General features: G+C 51.1%; 1 protein-coding gene across 3 annotated transcripts in view; it reads right to left on the bottom strand.

Moving 5' to 3' along the window:
- The window catches only part of ST3GAL2 (ST3 beta-galactoside alpha-2,3-sialyltransferase 2), an 84,067-nt gene that overhangs the window by 40,692 nt on the left and 29,217 nt on the right, over nt 1–14,158 (bottom strand). Inside the window, exon 1 of one of the 3 annotated variants that reach the window (XM_067553299.1) lies at nt 3,095–3,169. The exons of the other annotated variants lie outside the window; for them this stretch is intronic. The gene's annotated coding sequence lies outside the window, so the exon portion shown is untranslated. Of the gene's footprint in view, nt 1–3,094; nt 3,170–14,158 lie in introns of those variants that run through there. 3 annotated transcript variants of the gene reach the window in all.

Here is a 14,158-nt window from a genome sequence, read left to right as displayed (position 1 = left end):
TGATCCTGGGATGCATAAACAGGGGAATCTCAAGTTGGAGCAGAGCAGCTATTTTACCTCTCTATGTGGCACTGGTGCGACCGCCGCTGGAATAGCAAGTCCAGTTTTGGTGCCCACAATTCAAGGCAGATGTTCATAAATTGGAGCGGGGTCAGGGAAGAGTCACAAGAATGATTAAAGGATTAGAAAATCTGCCTTATATGATAAACTCAAGGAGCTCAATTTATTTCACTTAAAGACAAAGTTAAGGGTTGACTGGATTATAATCTACAACCATCTACAGGGGAACAAATATTTACTAATGGGCTCTTCAGTTAGCAGAGACAGGTCTGACACGATCCAATGGCTGGAAGCTGAAGCGAGACAAATTCAGACTGGAAATAAGGTGTACATTGTCAAAGGCGAGAGCAATTAACCATTCGAACAATTTACCAAGGGTCAAGGTGGATTCTCCATCACCGGACGTTTTTCTAAAAGATCTCATCTAGGAATTATTTGGGGGTTAGTTCTCTGGCCTGTGAGGTCAGACTAGATCATATTGGTCCCTTCTGGTCTTTCTATGAACAGGATTCCCCCATGGCTAGCTTAGCCCAGAGGCGCTAACGTGCTCCAGCAAGCAACTACAGGTTCAGGAAGCAGAGCCCTTGCTAGAACGTTTGAAATCCAGATGGGCAGAGGCCAGTTGCTTCCCTTCTCTTCCCCAGCGCCTCTGAAGCGCGGACCCGCCAACAGGACGCTCTCACCTCCTTTCTCACAAGCCGGTGTGCTGAAGATACAGACAAAAGGGGTGGCAGCACCCCCTCTCCAGAGCCTGCAGCAGCTTGTGTCAAGCAGTGCAAAACTATTGCAGCTCAGCCTCTGAGGTCTTTGATGCAACTGCGATGGGCCTGGGGGAGACAGGCAGCCCTCCTGCACTCAGCCAGTGCGCTGCAGGTGGAAAGTGTCTTCCTTGGCGAGTGTAAGGAATGTTTTGCTCTGAGCTGGGAGAGAATTCAGATGGGGCAGGGAGGCAATGCACAGCTGTCAGCTGTCTGGGGCCAGATGTTACCCCCACCCTCTGCTCTCCTCTGGAGTCCAACAGCCCGGGGACCGTGCCGGGATCCAAGCAGGGGAGGAAGTGAGCTGGAACGTGCGCATATCTGAAGTGGCAGGGTTCTTTCATGACATGCTAGGCCCATAGGAAGCTCCTCTATGGACCCAGCACGAGACAGAGAACCAGGAGTTTTCATGTTACCATCCCCACTCTGCTACCAACTCACTGATGGTCTCCGGAGAGTCACTGCACCTCTGTCAAATGAGGATAAAAACACTCTCTCCAGAAGCATTATGGGACTCTCTCATAAATGTCCAAAGAAGTACTGAATCCTGTGTTATGTCCAGCTTCATCTCTTCCATTTCTGACGTTCCCTCTCTGGTTCTGATCTTGTAGTCCAGGAGATCACCCCCGGCAGGCCTGCCCCCTGACAGCCAGGTACATCTTCGCAGATACAAACCGAGCCAAGCAGAGATTCATCCTGCCACTCTCGCCTTCGCCCCGTCACCTCCTCTCAAGATGATTCACTGGAGGGCCCATCTAGAGAACCCCAGCTCCGCACCAGGGACATGTTCAGTGTCTGAAGGCAAGCCAGGACTTCCATTTCTTTAGCAAAGCTTGAGATACGGTCTCCCACAGTATTCTTATCAGCAGGTTATAGAAGTATGAGTTGGATGAATGGACTATAAAATGGATAGTGAGCTGGCTAGATCATCAGGTGCAATGGATAGTGATCAATGGCTCCATGTCTAGCTGGCAGCCGGTCACAAGCGGCGTGCCCCAGTGGTCGGTCCTGGGGCCGGATTTGTTCAACATCTTCATTAATGATCTGGAGGATGGGGTAGATTGCATCCTCAGCAAGTTTGCAGATGACACTAAGCTAGGGGGAGTGGTAGATACCCTGAAAGGTAGGGATAGGATACAGAGTGGCCTAGACAAATTGGAGGATTGGTCCAAAACAAATCTGATGAAGTTCAACAAGAACAAGTGCAGAGACCTGCACTTAGGACGAAAGAATCCCATGCACAGCTACAGACTGGGGACAGACGGGCTAGGCAGCAGTTCTGCAGAAAAGGACCTGGGGGTTACAGTGGATAAGAAGCTGGATATGAGTCAGCAGTGTGCCCTGGTTGTCAAGAAGGCTAATGGCATATTGGGCTGCATTAGTTGGAGCATTGCCAGCAGATCAAGGGAAATGATTATTCCCCTCTATTCAGCATTGGTGAGGCTGCATTTGGAGTATCGTATCCAGTTTTGGACCCCCCCCACTACAAAAAGGATGTGGACAAGTTGGAGAGAGTCCAGCGGAGGGCAACAAAACTGATTAGGAGGCTGGAGCACAAGACTTATGAGCTGCAGCTTGACAAAGCCCTGATGGTTTAGCTGAGGTTAGTCCTGCTTTGAGCAGGGAGTTGGACTAGATGACCTCCTGAGGTTCTTTCCAACTCTAATCTTCTATGGTTCTATGAGTCTAATGGCCTCCCACGATGGAAAGGCCACCAGCCTTCCCCCAGGGGCGTATCCCATAGACACACCCCCCCCCCACCATCGTGCTCTGCCAGCTCCTATTCTGAAAGGCACGGGAGATTAACGCTTCCTGAAATGGGGGGGGGGGAGAGATTGAGAGATCTACTGCCCTTGGCAGGCACCAGTGGCGACTCTTCCAGCGCAAGGGGAAGCCCAAGGTGTGGGGAAATGCGTCTCCTCCTCATACACACCCAATATAAACTCGAACGTTCCCAGTATTATCTGTACAGACCTTGCACCTCGCAGCTAAGCCAAATGGTGAATAATTAACCAGGCAAAACCTTGGCTGCTCTGAATAACCCGAGCACCCACTAGCCAGCAACCTCTTTCTGGAGCCCTCATCCCTCTACCCACAGTTTCCGTTATAAGCTGCCCCCCGAGCCAGAGATGAGCAGACCTTAGAGAAGGAAACGCTACCTTGGAAGTTCAGCTCCCTGCCCTCGGGCTGTAGGTCGCCCAGCGGATCCATGGCAGGGCACACAGAAAGATGGCCAGGCCACGGTGCTGTCATCCACATCTCTCCGTCAAACTCACCTCCACCACCAGGCTGGCAAAGCACGTGGCCATGGCGTGCAATGTGACTACTGCTCGTTGCACATCAGAGCCATCTCACCAGCACCTTGTACTCCCCATCTGCCTGGTGGCTTCAATCACAAGAGCTTCGCGGCAGGGTCTGGGTGAGTGGGTACGTGCTTCTTCCCCACACACCCCAGAACACCTAGAACAATGAGGCTACATCAGCTTCTGCCTCTCAATCCATAACTCCCAGCGCAGTCAGTGGGAAGCAAGGTGCAGATTGCAGGGTAGATCTGGGCAACAGGGTCATAGGTGCTAGAGTCCACGTTGTCCCAGCAGCGTAGACCTGCCCACACTGTGTTGTGTAATGCTGGAGTGATAGCAGCACGAAGGTAATTGAGAGACAAGTCCTCCACTCTAGCAAGATCTTGATCAATGGAAGAGCAGAGGGTGAGAAGGTAGGAAAGGGAAAACCTTCAACTCCCTACAACTGGGAGTTTCCCATACCAGTTTGACTCCAGGAGCCAGCTGTAATCAGGACTTAGGTTATGACACGTTCACAAAAAAACCACCCATGAACACCAGAGTTTTTTCCTAGTCTGATGGGGAAGCTCAAAGCCTCATGGCAATTCTCACAGGCTCCTACAATATTCAATCACATGGATACAACAAAATTCCAAGAGGATACCAGAGCCAGGAATATGCGATGTTAGATAGGTGACCTGCCAAGGGTATGCGCTTGTGGCTTAACATCTGACTACTTCTACAAGCTCCCAGTGAAGACAGTCCATGGATTGGTTGGACATGCTACAGACTGCTCTGAAATTTCATTAACAACCCCCCCTCCCCTCCCCGGCCATTCAGAAGAGACTGTGCTGCTATCCTCAAGGCAACGCCTCAGCAGGCCCCCAGACTTTAAGCATTATTATCCGGTAGCTGAGTGACCAAAGACTGCAGCTTGGACTAATGGAAAGCGGATACAGAAGGAAAGATTGTCCAATTTAAGACCTTCTTGCGCTCTTCCATAGGTGCTGTATAAGGAACATATGCTCAAACAAGACTCTAGATTTAGTGTCAGTGGGCCAAATCTTTAGCTGGTGTAAACTGGCACAACGCCACTAGTTTCAGTTGCACTATTCCAGTATACACCAGCTAAGGATCTGGGACAGAACAAGTTCGTTATCAGGGTAACTGGAGTTACCGTATGGGGAGGAGCCATTTCCTCTATTCAACGTTTTGCTTCACGGGGTTTAAATAATTGGGCAGTCTCATAGAAAGCAGCCTAAAATATTACAGTAATCTTTTTCAGGCTGGAGAATTACATCAATTACAGAATGGAGCCCAATCTTCTCTTATGCACCTCTGGCATAGAAAGAAAGATCATAACTAGAAACGTAAGACAAGGAACTTGTGGAATGAGATTATGACTCTAAATAGAAAGAGGTTAAAAGTGGACTATATAAGCAGTTTGACTAAACTGCAAAGAAGGGTGAGTTACTTGTGAAAGACTTACTTCCTCATGGAAGAGAAAGCAAAAATGAAATTTTAGCTGCCTTTAATTTGATGGGATCTCACCATTAAAAAAAAAAAGAGAGAGAGAGAGAGAGAGAGAGAGAGAGAGAGAGAGAGAGACAAGATGGGAGAGGTAATATCTTTTATTGAACTAACTTCCGTTGGTGAAAGAGACAAACTTTCCAATTACACAAAAGTTGGTCCAATACAAGACATTTCCTCACCCGTCTTGTCTCTCTCAGATCTTAGAAGCAAACACAGCTACAACAACACTGCAAACCTATTTAAAAAAGTGATGCTATTGATTTTATTCGAATCCCATAACGTCGTGGTTCATAAAATTACTGCCAAACGAGCGGTGCTGAGAAGCTGTAGTAGGGAAGTAAACAGAGATATAAATTTGGTATTGCCTAGAGGAGGAATTATTGGCAGAAAATTGTAAGCATTACCAAAAAGATCACTGGAAGACAATATAGTAAGACTACTTCCTGTGTGGAGAATGTAAAGGCAAAATAATGAAGAAATAGCAAAATGTAGAAACAGCATGTGAAACTCATTGTTTCTAGCAAGTAAACATACTATACTAAGGGCATGGCCATTGGAATATCCCAAGGCCTTAGTACAGAGAAGCACTAAAACATGAGCAACAAATTTAAGCACGAGAACGTCAACAAAGTTATTAACGTAAAGTTACATATGTGTTTAAGTGCTTTGCTGGATAAGGGCCATAGTGACTGGATATGTTGCATAGGGCATGTGGCAGAAGAAAGAAGTGTTGGAAAAACCAGTCAAGGAAAAAAAAAAAAAAAAAAAAAAATCTTAAAAGCTGCATGGCCTCCTTTAAATTACATAGCAGAACAGTCTTCTCCCACTGGATCTTGGGAGACTATTTAAACTGAGATTGGATTTAATTTCAGTTCTATATTTTGAACAGATTAAAGAGTTTGCCTGTGAAGCACAGTGGGGACTTCTGCCCAACCATTTCCCACTGTGAATATCAACAGTGGATGTTACAATGGGCACAGGACTTGGTTATTTTACTATTTCTTAGCTTCTCTTGTATTTGGAATTTTTATCCAGGCTTCGTTTAATAACTGTAGAGTAGGGTGCTGTGATAAAAAGAAGAGAGGGACAGATGCTCTTGACTTAAAAAGGTTTTGTGCCAGTGGCTGAAGATCTGACTCTAGAAGGCCAAGCTAAAAATATACTGGAAATGCAAATTACTCCAATTTGTGCAAAGTGTATGGCCAGGCCCTTGGTAAGAGAGGTAGCTACCTTTTTAAAAGCAAATTGTGAAACTGACAGCTATTTTGCATTTAAGTCAGATGGCCCAGCCTAACCATATGGCTTGCCGTCTCCCTATAGTGGCAATCCATGTAAAGCGGTTTATGAGCCTGCTACTGCCGCTTAGCCAACGGACCTGGTTCTTCGTCTCAGGCTGAAGAGGCTCATGCTTGCTGATCCCAGAGGGTCCCAGTTTCAAACTCCAAAGACAACCCAGCCAGGGCAATAGTTTAACGTGAGTTTTCATAAGAGAAACAGAAATCAAAGCGTGGAGTGAGGCACCAAACATGGAAGTGGCAGAGCTGGAGAGCTAACCAGCCTCCAGAGCTTCAGGGCAAGCGGCTCTGAGCTCTTTGCTCTTCCAAAAACAGCAAAAAACCACAAACAAAAAGAAGATGCAAGTGGTTTCTCTTCGGAAGTCATATGTCTGAGAAGGCTGCAAACAGATGCAGGTGGGAGGTGGAGAGGGGGAGTGGCTCAGCAGTTTGTGCTCTGCCCAGAAGTGCAAGACAATATTTGAGATTTAAATGTGTGTGTGAATGTTTAATGTTAGCAAAAAGGTGACCGACTGACAGTGCTGGAGACTGAGTCCTCTAGTTTTTGGGACTTGTCCTACTGCCCATCCCTGCAGAGTTTGAGCCCCTTCCACAGAGATGCATCAGAAATAGCGGTCACCGGTGGACTCGAAGCCTCTGGCTCTTCCGGCGTTTCAGGTTACGGGAAGCTCTGCTTGGTTTAGGGGCCTTTTGAGGGTGTGGCGTGGAACAGGTTCAGGGGGCAGTTGATGCTGTGAATGATGCTCTGATTGTAGAGGAGGTTCTCACAGCTTTTCCTAACAGGGGTCCAAAGTGAGACGTGGTCCCAGAGCTAACACGCAAAGTCTCTCTAACAGGCTGATCAAGCTAGCCTGAAAGCTGGGGACTCAGATTTCAACTCTGCCAGTTTAGATCGAGAGGTATGGCTCAGGTCTGCAAGTGCAGAATCCTCCTTCCGTGGCCCTGCCCCCATGGGTCTGAAAACCTAGAGCAAGGTAGAGAGATTTGCAATAATGGCACTGGCAATAGCAATATGCCAATTGATCTCTTGCCCCCCTCTTTCACTGAGGTGCCCATCCTCACCACTGCAATCACCGCCACCAGCTCCGCAGGGCCACCTCCGAAGAGATCATTTCACGCACGTTCTTGCGGTGTAGCCTCTCCTTTGGAAAAACCCAACACATTCCACTCTTAAACGGAGGCCAGCGAGAATAATGAGACTGATCTTCCCGCAGCAATATTGACATCACACACTCAGAGCAACTCCAAAGAAGACTGCAGTGCTAATCCAGTTTAATACTAGATTAGAACATATCACTGTATGCTCATTGCACCCAGAGTGCACATCAGTAGGGTCTAAAGGCTTTGCTACTCTGATTTTTACATTAAGTCTACACTGCTATTTATTATTTATAGGCTGCGGCCGATCCAGAGGACTCTATAAACGATGTGTAAAAGAAGCACGAGGATTTCAGAGCAGCTCTGCCGGAGGACGTGACAATATTTCAAATGCCAGAAAAGGCAGATTCAAGCCCAGGAGCAGCCTAGGTTGTAATATTACCACACTGAGGAGGCATGCTAGGGTTTCATTTTTAAAGCGTTACTTTGGTGCTATTAACACGTACACAATCAAGCCAGACGTTCGTGTGGTGTAGGACCAAGAGTCCTGTGCCGGGGAGGAGGGGAATAGTTTGGAGGCAGATGCTACAATCCCTATTGGCTTGGCGTTTTTAAATGAATAGGACAGTCTTGGCTCAATTAGTCAGTGATTTTGTCTCGTTCCATCACGGCCGCTCCCACGTTCTTGTCTACAAATGCTGCTGGGAACAGAGGGAGTTAGAGCCATGAGCATCCAGGACTTCTGTCATCAACAAGTGTCAGTCAGACCCTGAGGACACGTGAGGTCAGGCATGGCAGCAACCAAGTCCAGTCGAGGCCAGGGTTTGGATGCCAGGCAGCTGGCTTGGTGCATTACTGCACTGCACCATACTCGACTCAGCAGCAGAAGAAACCTCCCGCTAAGTCTGCATGTGAAGGCAATGCTGCATGGTTCAGGAGACACGCGCACGAGGTGTTGTGAAGTCCTTACCACACAGACACTACTTTCAGCCTCCACAGCACAAGCTCCACAATCCCGGTGACCCGCTTGTGCGGGCAGCTAACACACACAGGATATGGGCCACCTCCACGGCTGCTTGCACAAGCCCTCTTACCCAGAGTTTTCGTTGCTGTCTTCCCGACACGGCCTCTGCTCAGCAGAGCTGTGAGCTATTCAGGAGGATCAGTAGTCCCTGTGGAAGAGCTTTAAAGGACCTCTGCCATATCTTAAAGCATGTGGGGCTAAGGGGAGTCTGGTATTAACATTCCTTCTACTTTCGTAGACGCCTGCTCTCAAAACAGAAAATCAGACCAGCTTATTAGAGGACTGTGTGGGGGAGAAGAGCCGCTACTTGCCAGCTTTGGAGCTTTTCTCCATGAGTTCATAACAGAGGTCACAAGTGCTCAAGAGCAAAGACTGAGCTAGACACAGGCAAGATCTGTTAATCCCAACGGGGGAGTGTACAGCCAGCAGAGTCACTTGGGCCTTGAAGCCTCTACACCTTGAACAGGGAAGCAATCACCTGCCCGTACAGCCCTGCCATTCAAGCGAGAGGTACTTCCGAGAGACTGCCATCTCCAGCCTCTTCTGTGGTGGCCCTTTCACCGGGGCTGCTATGTCACTGATCTTCAGCAGGGCAGTATTTACCTTGGCCTCCATGCAGACTTGAATATAAACAAAAGTGGCACCCAATGGCCTAGCCGAGATCAGGGCCCCGTTGGACTAGCCATGGTAGGAAGAGAACGTCCTTGACCCAAAGAGCTAACAATCGAAATGGAGCGAGAGGGAAGGTGACTTGCCCTAGAAACAATCTGTCCCCTGTCGAGGGCCTCCTCCCACCCCACTGCGGGGTCTGAGCCCAGGCTATTCACTGCGAGGCTCAGAAAGGAGATTCCCCTCGCCCCACACACTGAGGCTGGCCAAGATGTCTCGCAGCAACACCCTCATTACAAGCTCTGCTCATAGGGACAAGCCTCCTTCCCCCCTTGGAGCCTAAAAAAGTCCATGTGTTGCAAATACAGACCGGAGTCAGGAGAGACATTTAATCATCTTGCTTTATCAGCCCGGACTTCTACTTGCCAGGCATAGCTTTGCCCAATGAGAGGAGTCTTCACAGCCCACTCCAGTGAGACAGTGGGCTCAGGAAAATGAGCTGCTCTCTGGGAAACGCCAGGTCTAGAGAAAAACCAAAGCACAGCCCTGCCATCAGCCAGGCTGCCTTCTACAAATGCATGAATGACTGACTGGACCAAGATTCCCTTCAGCATGTTTCACACACAAGCAGAAAGACCGCGCATAACGCTCCCATGTGGTTCATGCCCGCAGAGCGTTACAAGTCTGAGCCCCACAGCTGCCGACAGTATCCACTCACGGGACAGCTCTTGAATAGCTCCACGGGCGGATACTGCTTGGGCCCATTCCACATTTGGAAAATGAGTTAAGCAAAAATGGGAACAAAGCACTCTTTTTGTGGAATAAGCCTCCATCTCTGGAGTCTTTCAGGAACAGCTCCTTGTGTAGGCCAACCCATCAGTGGGAGAAGCCTGTGTTCCTAGGACGCAAATAGCGCACTGCCGTCTGGCCCCCGTGCTATCTCCAAGTTGCAAGGTAAATCAGACACTAGCACGCTTCAAAGCGAACGTGATCCAATCCCACTGGCACGCGTCGGTCCCACGTGGATGACCAAAGAATGCCGGCAGAGCCGGCGGCGTTTCCAAGTCTGGACTGAGAATCCCTGGCAGAGCCACAAGGGAGCCAGATGGTGGAACAATGGGAGACGCAACTGTCAAGCGTGAGGAGCATGGGAAAGTCAGAAACAGAGCCCATCAGTGGCTTCGGCTGCTTCAAATTAAGAGCACAAGATGGGAAGGGCTGGGTAACACCAAACCTCAACAAACACTCAAAGAACACCATTTTACCACCTCTTCTTGACCAGCTACGTCCCTTTCGCTTCCACCCTTTGAGGCTTGGCTCTGCATCAGATCTATCGCTGCAGGGTTGTCATTTGAGCACCAGCAGCAGCTGCTCCTTGTCAGCCTGACCTTTGAAACCAGGAGTGTTTTAAGTTGTTTCACTCAACCCTGATTGATTGGTCCCATTCCCAGGGGTACATCAGTCCCAATGATTTGGGCAACAGCCTATCAAAAGCAGTCAAAAAGCCAAAGATGACTGCAAACAAAAACCCTTTTTTCATTGGACACACTTTCCAACAGCAGTCCACCAAAGAGAATATACCCCTAGGACTCACGACACAGAGCAGCCCTAACAAAACGCCCCCTCCCTCCATGTTTACAGACAGCTTTCCCTCTTCAGCCAGCCCCTCCCCCCCAAAGAGACAGTCTTAACTTTTGTTTTAGGACATGCAGAACCAGGATCCGGATCTCAAGTGCAGGAGCGAGGGGCCGTTCTGTGCACAGAGGGCTCGCAGGGGCAGAGACTCTGAGCCAATCTCCCGTGGGGTCATTCCACTGACTCCTCTGGATTCATCCCGGGGCCAATCAGAGGGCAGGCAGCTGGGCACACCCATAGCCTTACACGTGATAGGGAATGTAGCTAGTTAAGTGAAGTTTGAACTCACCAGAGCTGTGCAAGAACCATTTCTCCCTCAACCAGAAGGGAAAAAATCCCTTGGCCTAACCCTTTGGTGGGAGTCACCAGATGCTTTTCCAGCCCTAGAGCTAAAGCCGGGTTCCCTGGACTCGGCCCAGCCATGCACAAGAAAGGAGGAGCACAGCAGACTGTGACGTCGGACACACCTGCACACAGATTGCGGAATGGCCCAGCTCACAAGATGTAAGAATTAAGCAGCAGGACACGAGGTTTCTGTTCCAGGGTGTATTTGGACAATGCACAAATGGAGACTGTTGGACAATGCACGAATGGAGGTTTCCAAGGAGACAGAGGCATGCATGGGGGCAGGCCTTTAAAAAAATTAAAATAAATGTTTAAAAAGCAATTCTCCAACAGAGTGGGCAGCTTTGCCTGGCAGGTGTGGGAAGCCAAACCATTCGGTTTGGGAGTGAGCCAGAAACATCTGGCTACGCTTTATGTTGCAAGAAACCCTGGCAAAAGTGACCTTTGGCTCACCATGCCCGTGACTGATGCAGCAGGGTGCATTACATACATAAATATGTGTTCAAGGTCAGCCCCTATTTATGCTAGGCTCATCCGGTTCACCTCATGAGTGAGGTCTGAATTGACACCGGACATCCACAACAAGGGGTGGTGTTGGCGGCGATTAAAAGAGCATGGGGAAAAGCAGGTAGCGAAGAGCTTACCCTCACCTGGCAGCAAAAAACTGATCAAACCCAGCTGCCTGCTCCACATTGGACCATGCTAGGGGCAGCTCTCACCCCCGCTCCCAAGCAAAGCAGTCAAGAAAGGGCAAAAGAGGAAAATTCTCCCTCACCTCTGGACCAGGCTATGCACCTATAGCAGGGGTTCTCAAATTGGGGGTGGGGACCCCTCAAGGGGTCGCAAGGTTATTATGGGGGGGAGGGGACATGAGCTGTCAGCCCCCATGCATGGCTGAAAACCAGAGCCCTTCAGAGCTGGGTGGCCGGTGAGCAGTGGCTACTGGCCGGGTGCCCAGCTCTGAAAGCAGCGCTGCCCCCCGCAGCAGCAGCAAAGAAGTAATGGTAGCATGCCATGGGGGGGTGGCATGGCATGGCATGGCAGGGAGGGTTGTCACTTTTTGCCATGGGTCATTAGAGCCTGAAATTTTCAAAGGGGGTCCCAGCAAAAAAGATGGAGAACCCTGCCCTATAGTTTGCTGATGCAGCACTTGGACACAAGAGAGGGCTAGGTGCTCTGAAGGCCTCTACGAGTCACTGGGGAGAACTCACTTGGCTCAGGTTAAAATTAGCATGGTTCCAGTGAGGTCAGGGCTATGCACATTCCCACCAGCTAGACACCCAGGGCTTTGCTAGAGCACACACTACAAACCCCCGCCTGTTGGGGGCGGTGTTGCTAGAGCTCTCGGGCAGGCAAGCGAGCTGCATTGCATGGCCACTGATTACAGTCAGCTGGTCGGGCTCTTTGGCAGCGGGACATTCAAAAGCCTCCCTGTACAGCTGGAAGAGCCAGAGCTACTAGTTAACTACAAGCCTGAACAGCTTGACTTTCAGCATGCAGCAGCTGGGAATGGACGTCACACCAGCACGTCAACGCCACACCACGGCCCCTTGAGACATGGCGGGGGTACGGGCCCAGAACTACTATGGTCCGCACATCTCGGAGTGTCCCCAGCCATGCCGGGCAGGGTGTCCCGGGGGTATGCCTGCTTTCCTGGCGGGTTGTTAACTTAAGGAAGCGGGGCAACTCTTGCTGCCAATGGTGGGCAGTTCATTGGTTCAGATGCAGCCGGGGCACGGGCAGATGCAAGTGCCAGGGCAGCTTCTGGAGGGCTCTGCCCAGCACATCAGCCCAACTACACTAGTGTGACATGCTGGGGGCACGCCAGGAAGCAAGTGGTAATTTTGGTGCCTGGATTCTGATATCCCAAAAGGGGCTTGACTTCCAAAGCGGATGGCTCCCTGACCCCCTTTCCCATCTCCCACTGGTCTATCTTGGCCACATCAAGAGGGCAAGTGACACATGCACAGGGGGAAGCAGCCCCTGCCCTCCATCCAAGCCAAACCAAGTCGTGCTATAATAAAGTACAGCCATAGTCAGCCTGGTCAGAGCATCAGTCACTTTACACCAAAGACGGAACGTGGATCAAGTTACATGCTGCTGCCATGTCACACCTGTTCTCACGACCCACCCCTGCCCCAAAGCACCCTTCAGCGCCACGGTCCTTCCTGGTCGGAAAGCAGCAGGGGGGCATCTTTGAAGCCAGGGACACTCTGTGTGGCCCCTCTAGACCCAGCGTGGGAGGGATGTTAAAGTCAGCCTCCAATCCCCCATTCTTGCAGCTTAGCACATCCAAGAGGTCTGAGTGACACCGTTTCCATAGCCCCTTCCAGGTGAATTAGTCAATGAAACGTCACTGCTCACAGCGGCTCGGGTTGGAGCATGGGCCGAGCAACTGGGAAGACAGACGCCTCCCTCCCCTGCCTTGGCATTAGCCAAGAGACAGGCCGACAGGGATGACGCGTGGCCGTGCTGGGACAGCAGCCGCTCTGGATGCACTGAGCTGCATCAGCTGCAGCGGGCAAAGGAGCGAGTGCACGCATGTGTGCGGGTCAGCCTGCTGACGCGTGACATGGCGGTGGGCGCGTGGGAAGCCGAGGAGCTACTTGCACTGCACAGGTCACCGTGCTGGTGGGGGAACCACTTCGTGCATTCGCCCGTTGCGTGCTCCAACACGAACCCAGCCCAGATCTGGTGCTAAGATGGGCCCTGACATCCCACACCCAGGCCCGAGCATGGTTGGGGAGGAGGGGAAACCCTCAGATCCTGAGACATGAACTGGAGAAGTGCGTTCAGGGACAGCCACACAATGCCCAGGTCGAGCCGCCGTCCCGCCCGCCCACCCCCTCTACACTGTGCCATGGGCAAGGCAGGGATGCAGCTGTGCCGTTCTCTCCTCCTTCTGCCGCTCTAGGTTGAGGGGTGACCAGGCTCTGCTGCTGGCTGGCTGCGCCCGACGAATGCTACAGGAACTGTGCCCAGGCGGACAGGCAGGCCCCGACCCCTGGGCAGACCCCATGCTGCCATCTGCCTGTACTGCCCAGGGAGCAGCCTCTGCCATCACCAACATGGGGCCGCAGAACTGCCCCCACCCGTAGCCTCACTGGGGAGGCATGCTGGCGACCGCCAGACTGGTCCGTGCGGGGGTCTCCGCCCTGGGCCCCAGCGCTACGCAGAATGCACTCGGGGTCCCTGCCCTCTGTGCATGCACCAGGCCCCCGGCCAGTTGCTGCCGGCTAGGAGCAGGGAAGAAAAGAGTGGGGGAGGGAGACTGGATGGCAGCCAAGGGAAACGTGCAAATCAAATACAGCTCCTAGGCCTCCAGCCCAGAAGGAAAATGCTGCCTGCAGCCCCCTCAGCTCAGAGAAGTGCCTCCCAGAGTCAAGGGGGCCGTTCCCACCTCTCCCAGCCCTAGGCAGGTGACCCAGGCTATGCTCTTTAGACGACATTGTTATGCCAAGCTACTGAGCCTGTCTCCCCTGCCTCCGGCAGCAATCTGGAGCACAGACCCCTCCCCTC

The sequence above is a fragment of the Emydura macquarii genome, unplaced genomic scaffold (genome assembly GCF_026122565.2).
Source record: "Emydura macquarii macquarii isolate MOO-44397 ecotype Brisbane River unplaced genomic scaffold, CSIRO-AGI_Emac_v2 contig_295, whole genome shotgun sequence".
NCBI lineage: Eukaryota > Metazoa > Chordata > Testudines > Chelidae > Emydura > Emydura macquarii.
The sequence above is the reverse complement of the archived record's forward strand: the minus strand, read 5'-3'. Positions and strand labels throughout refer to the sequence as shown.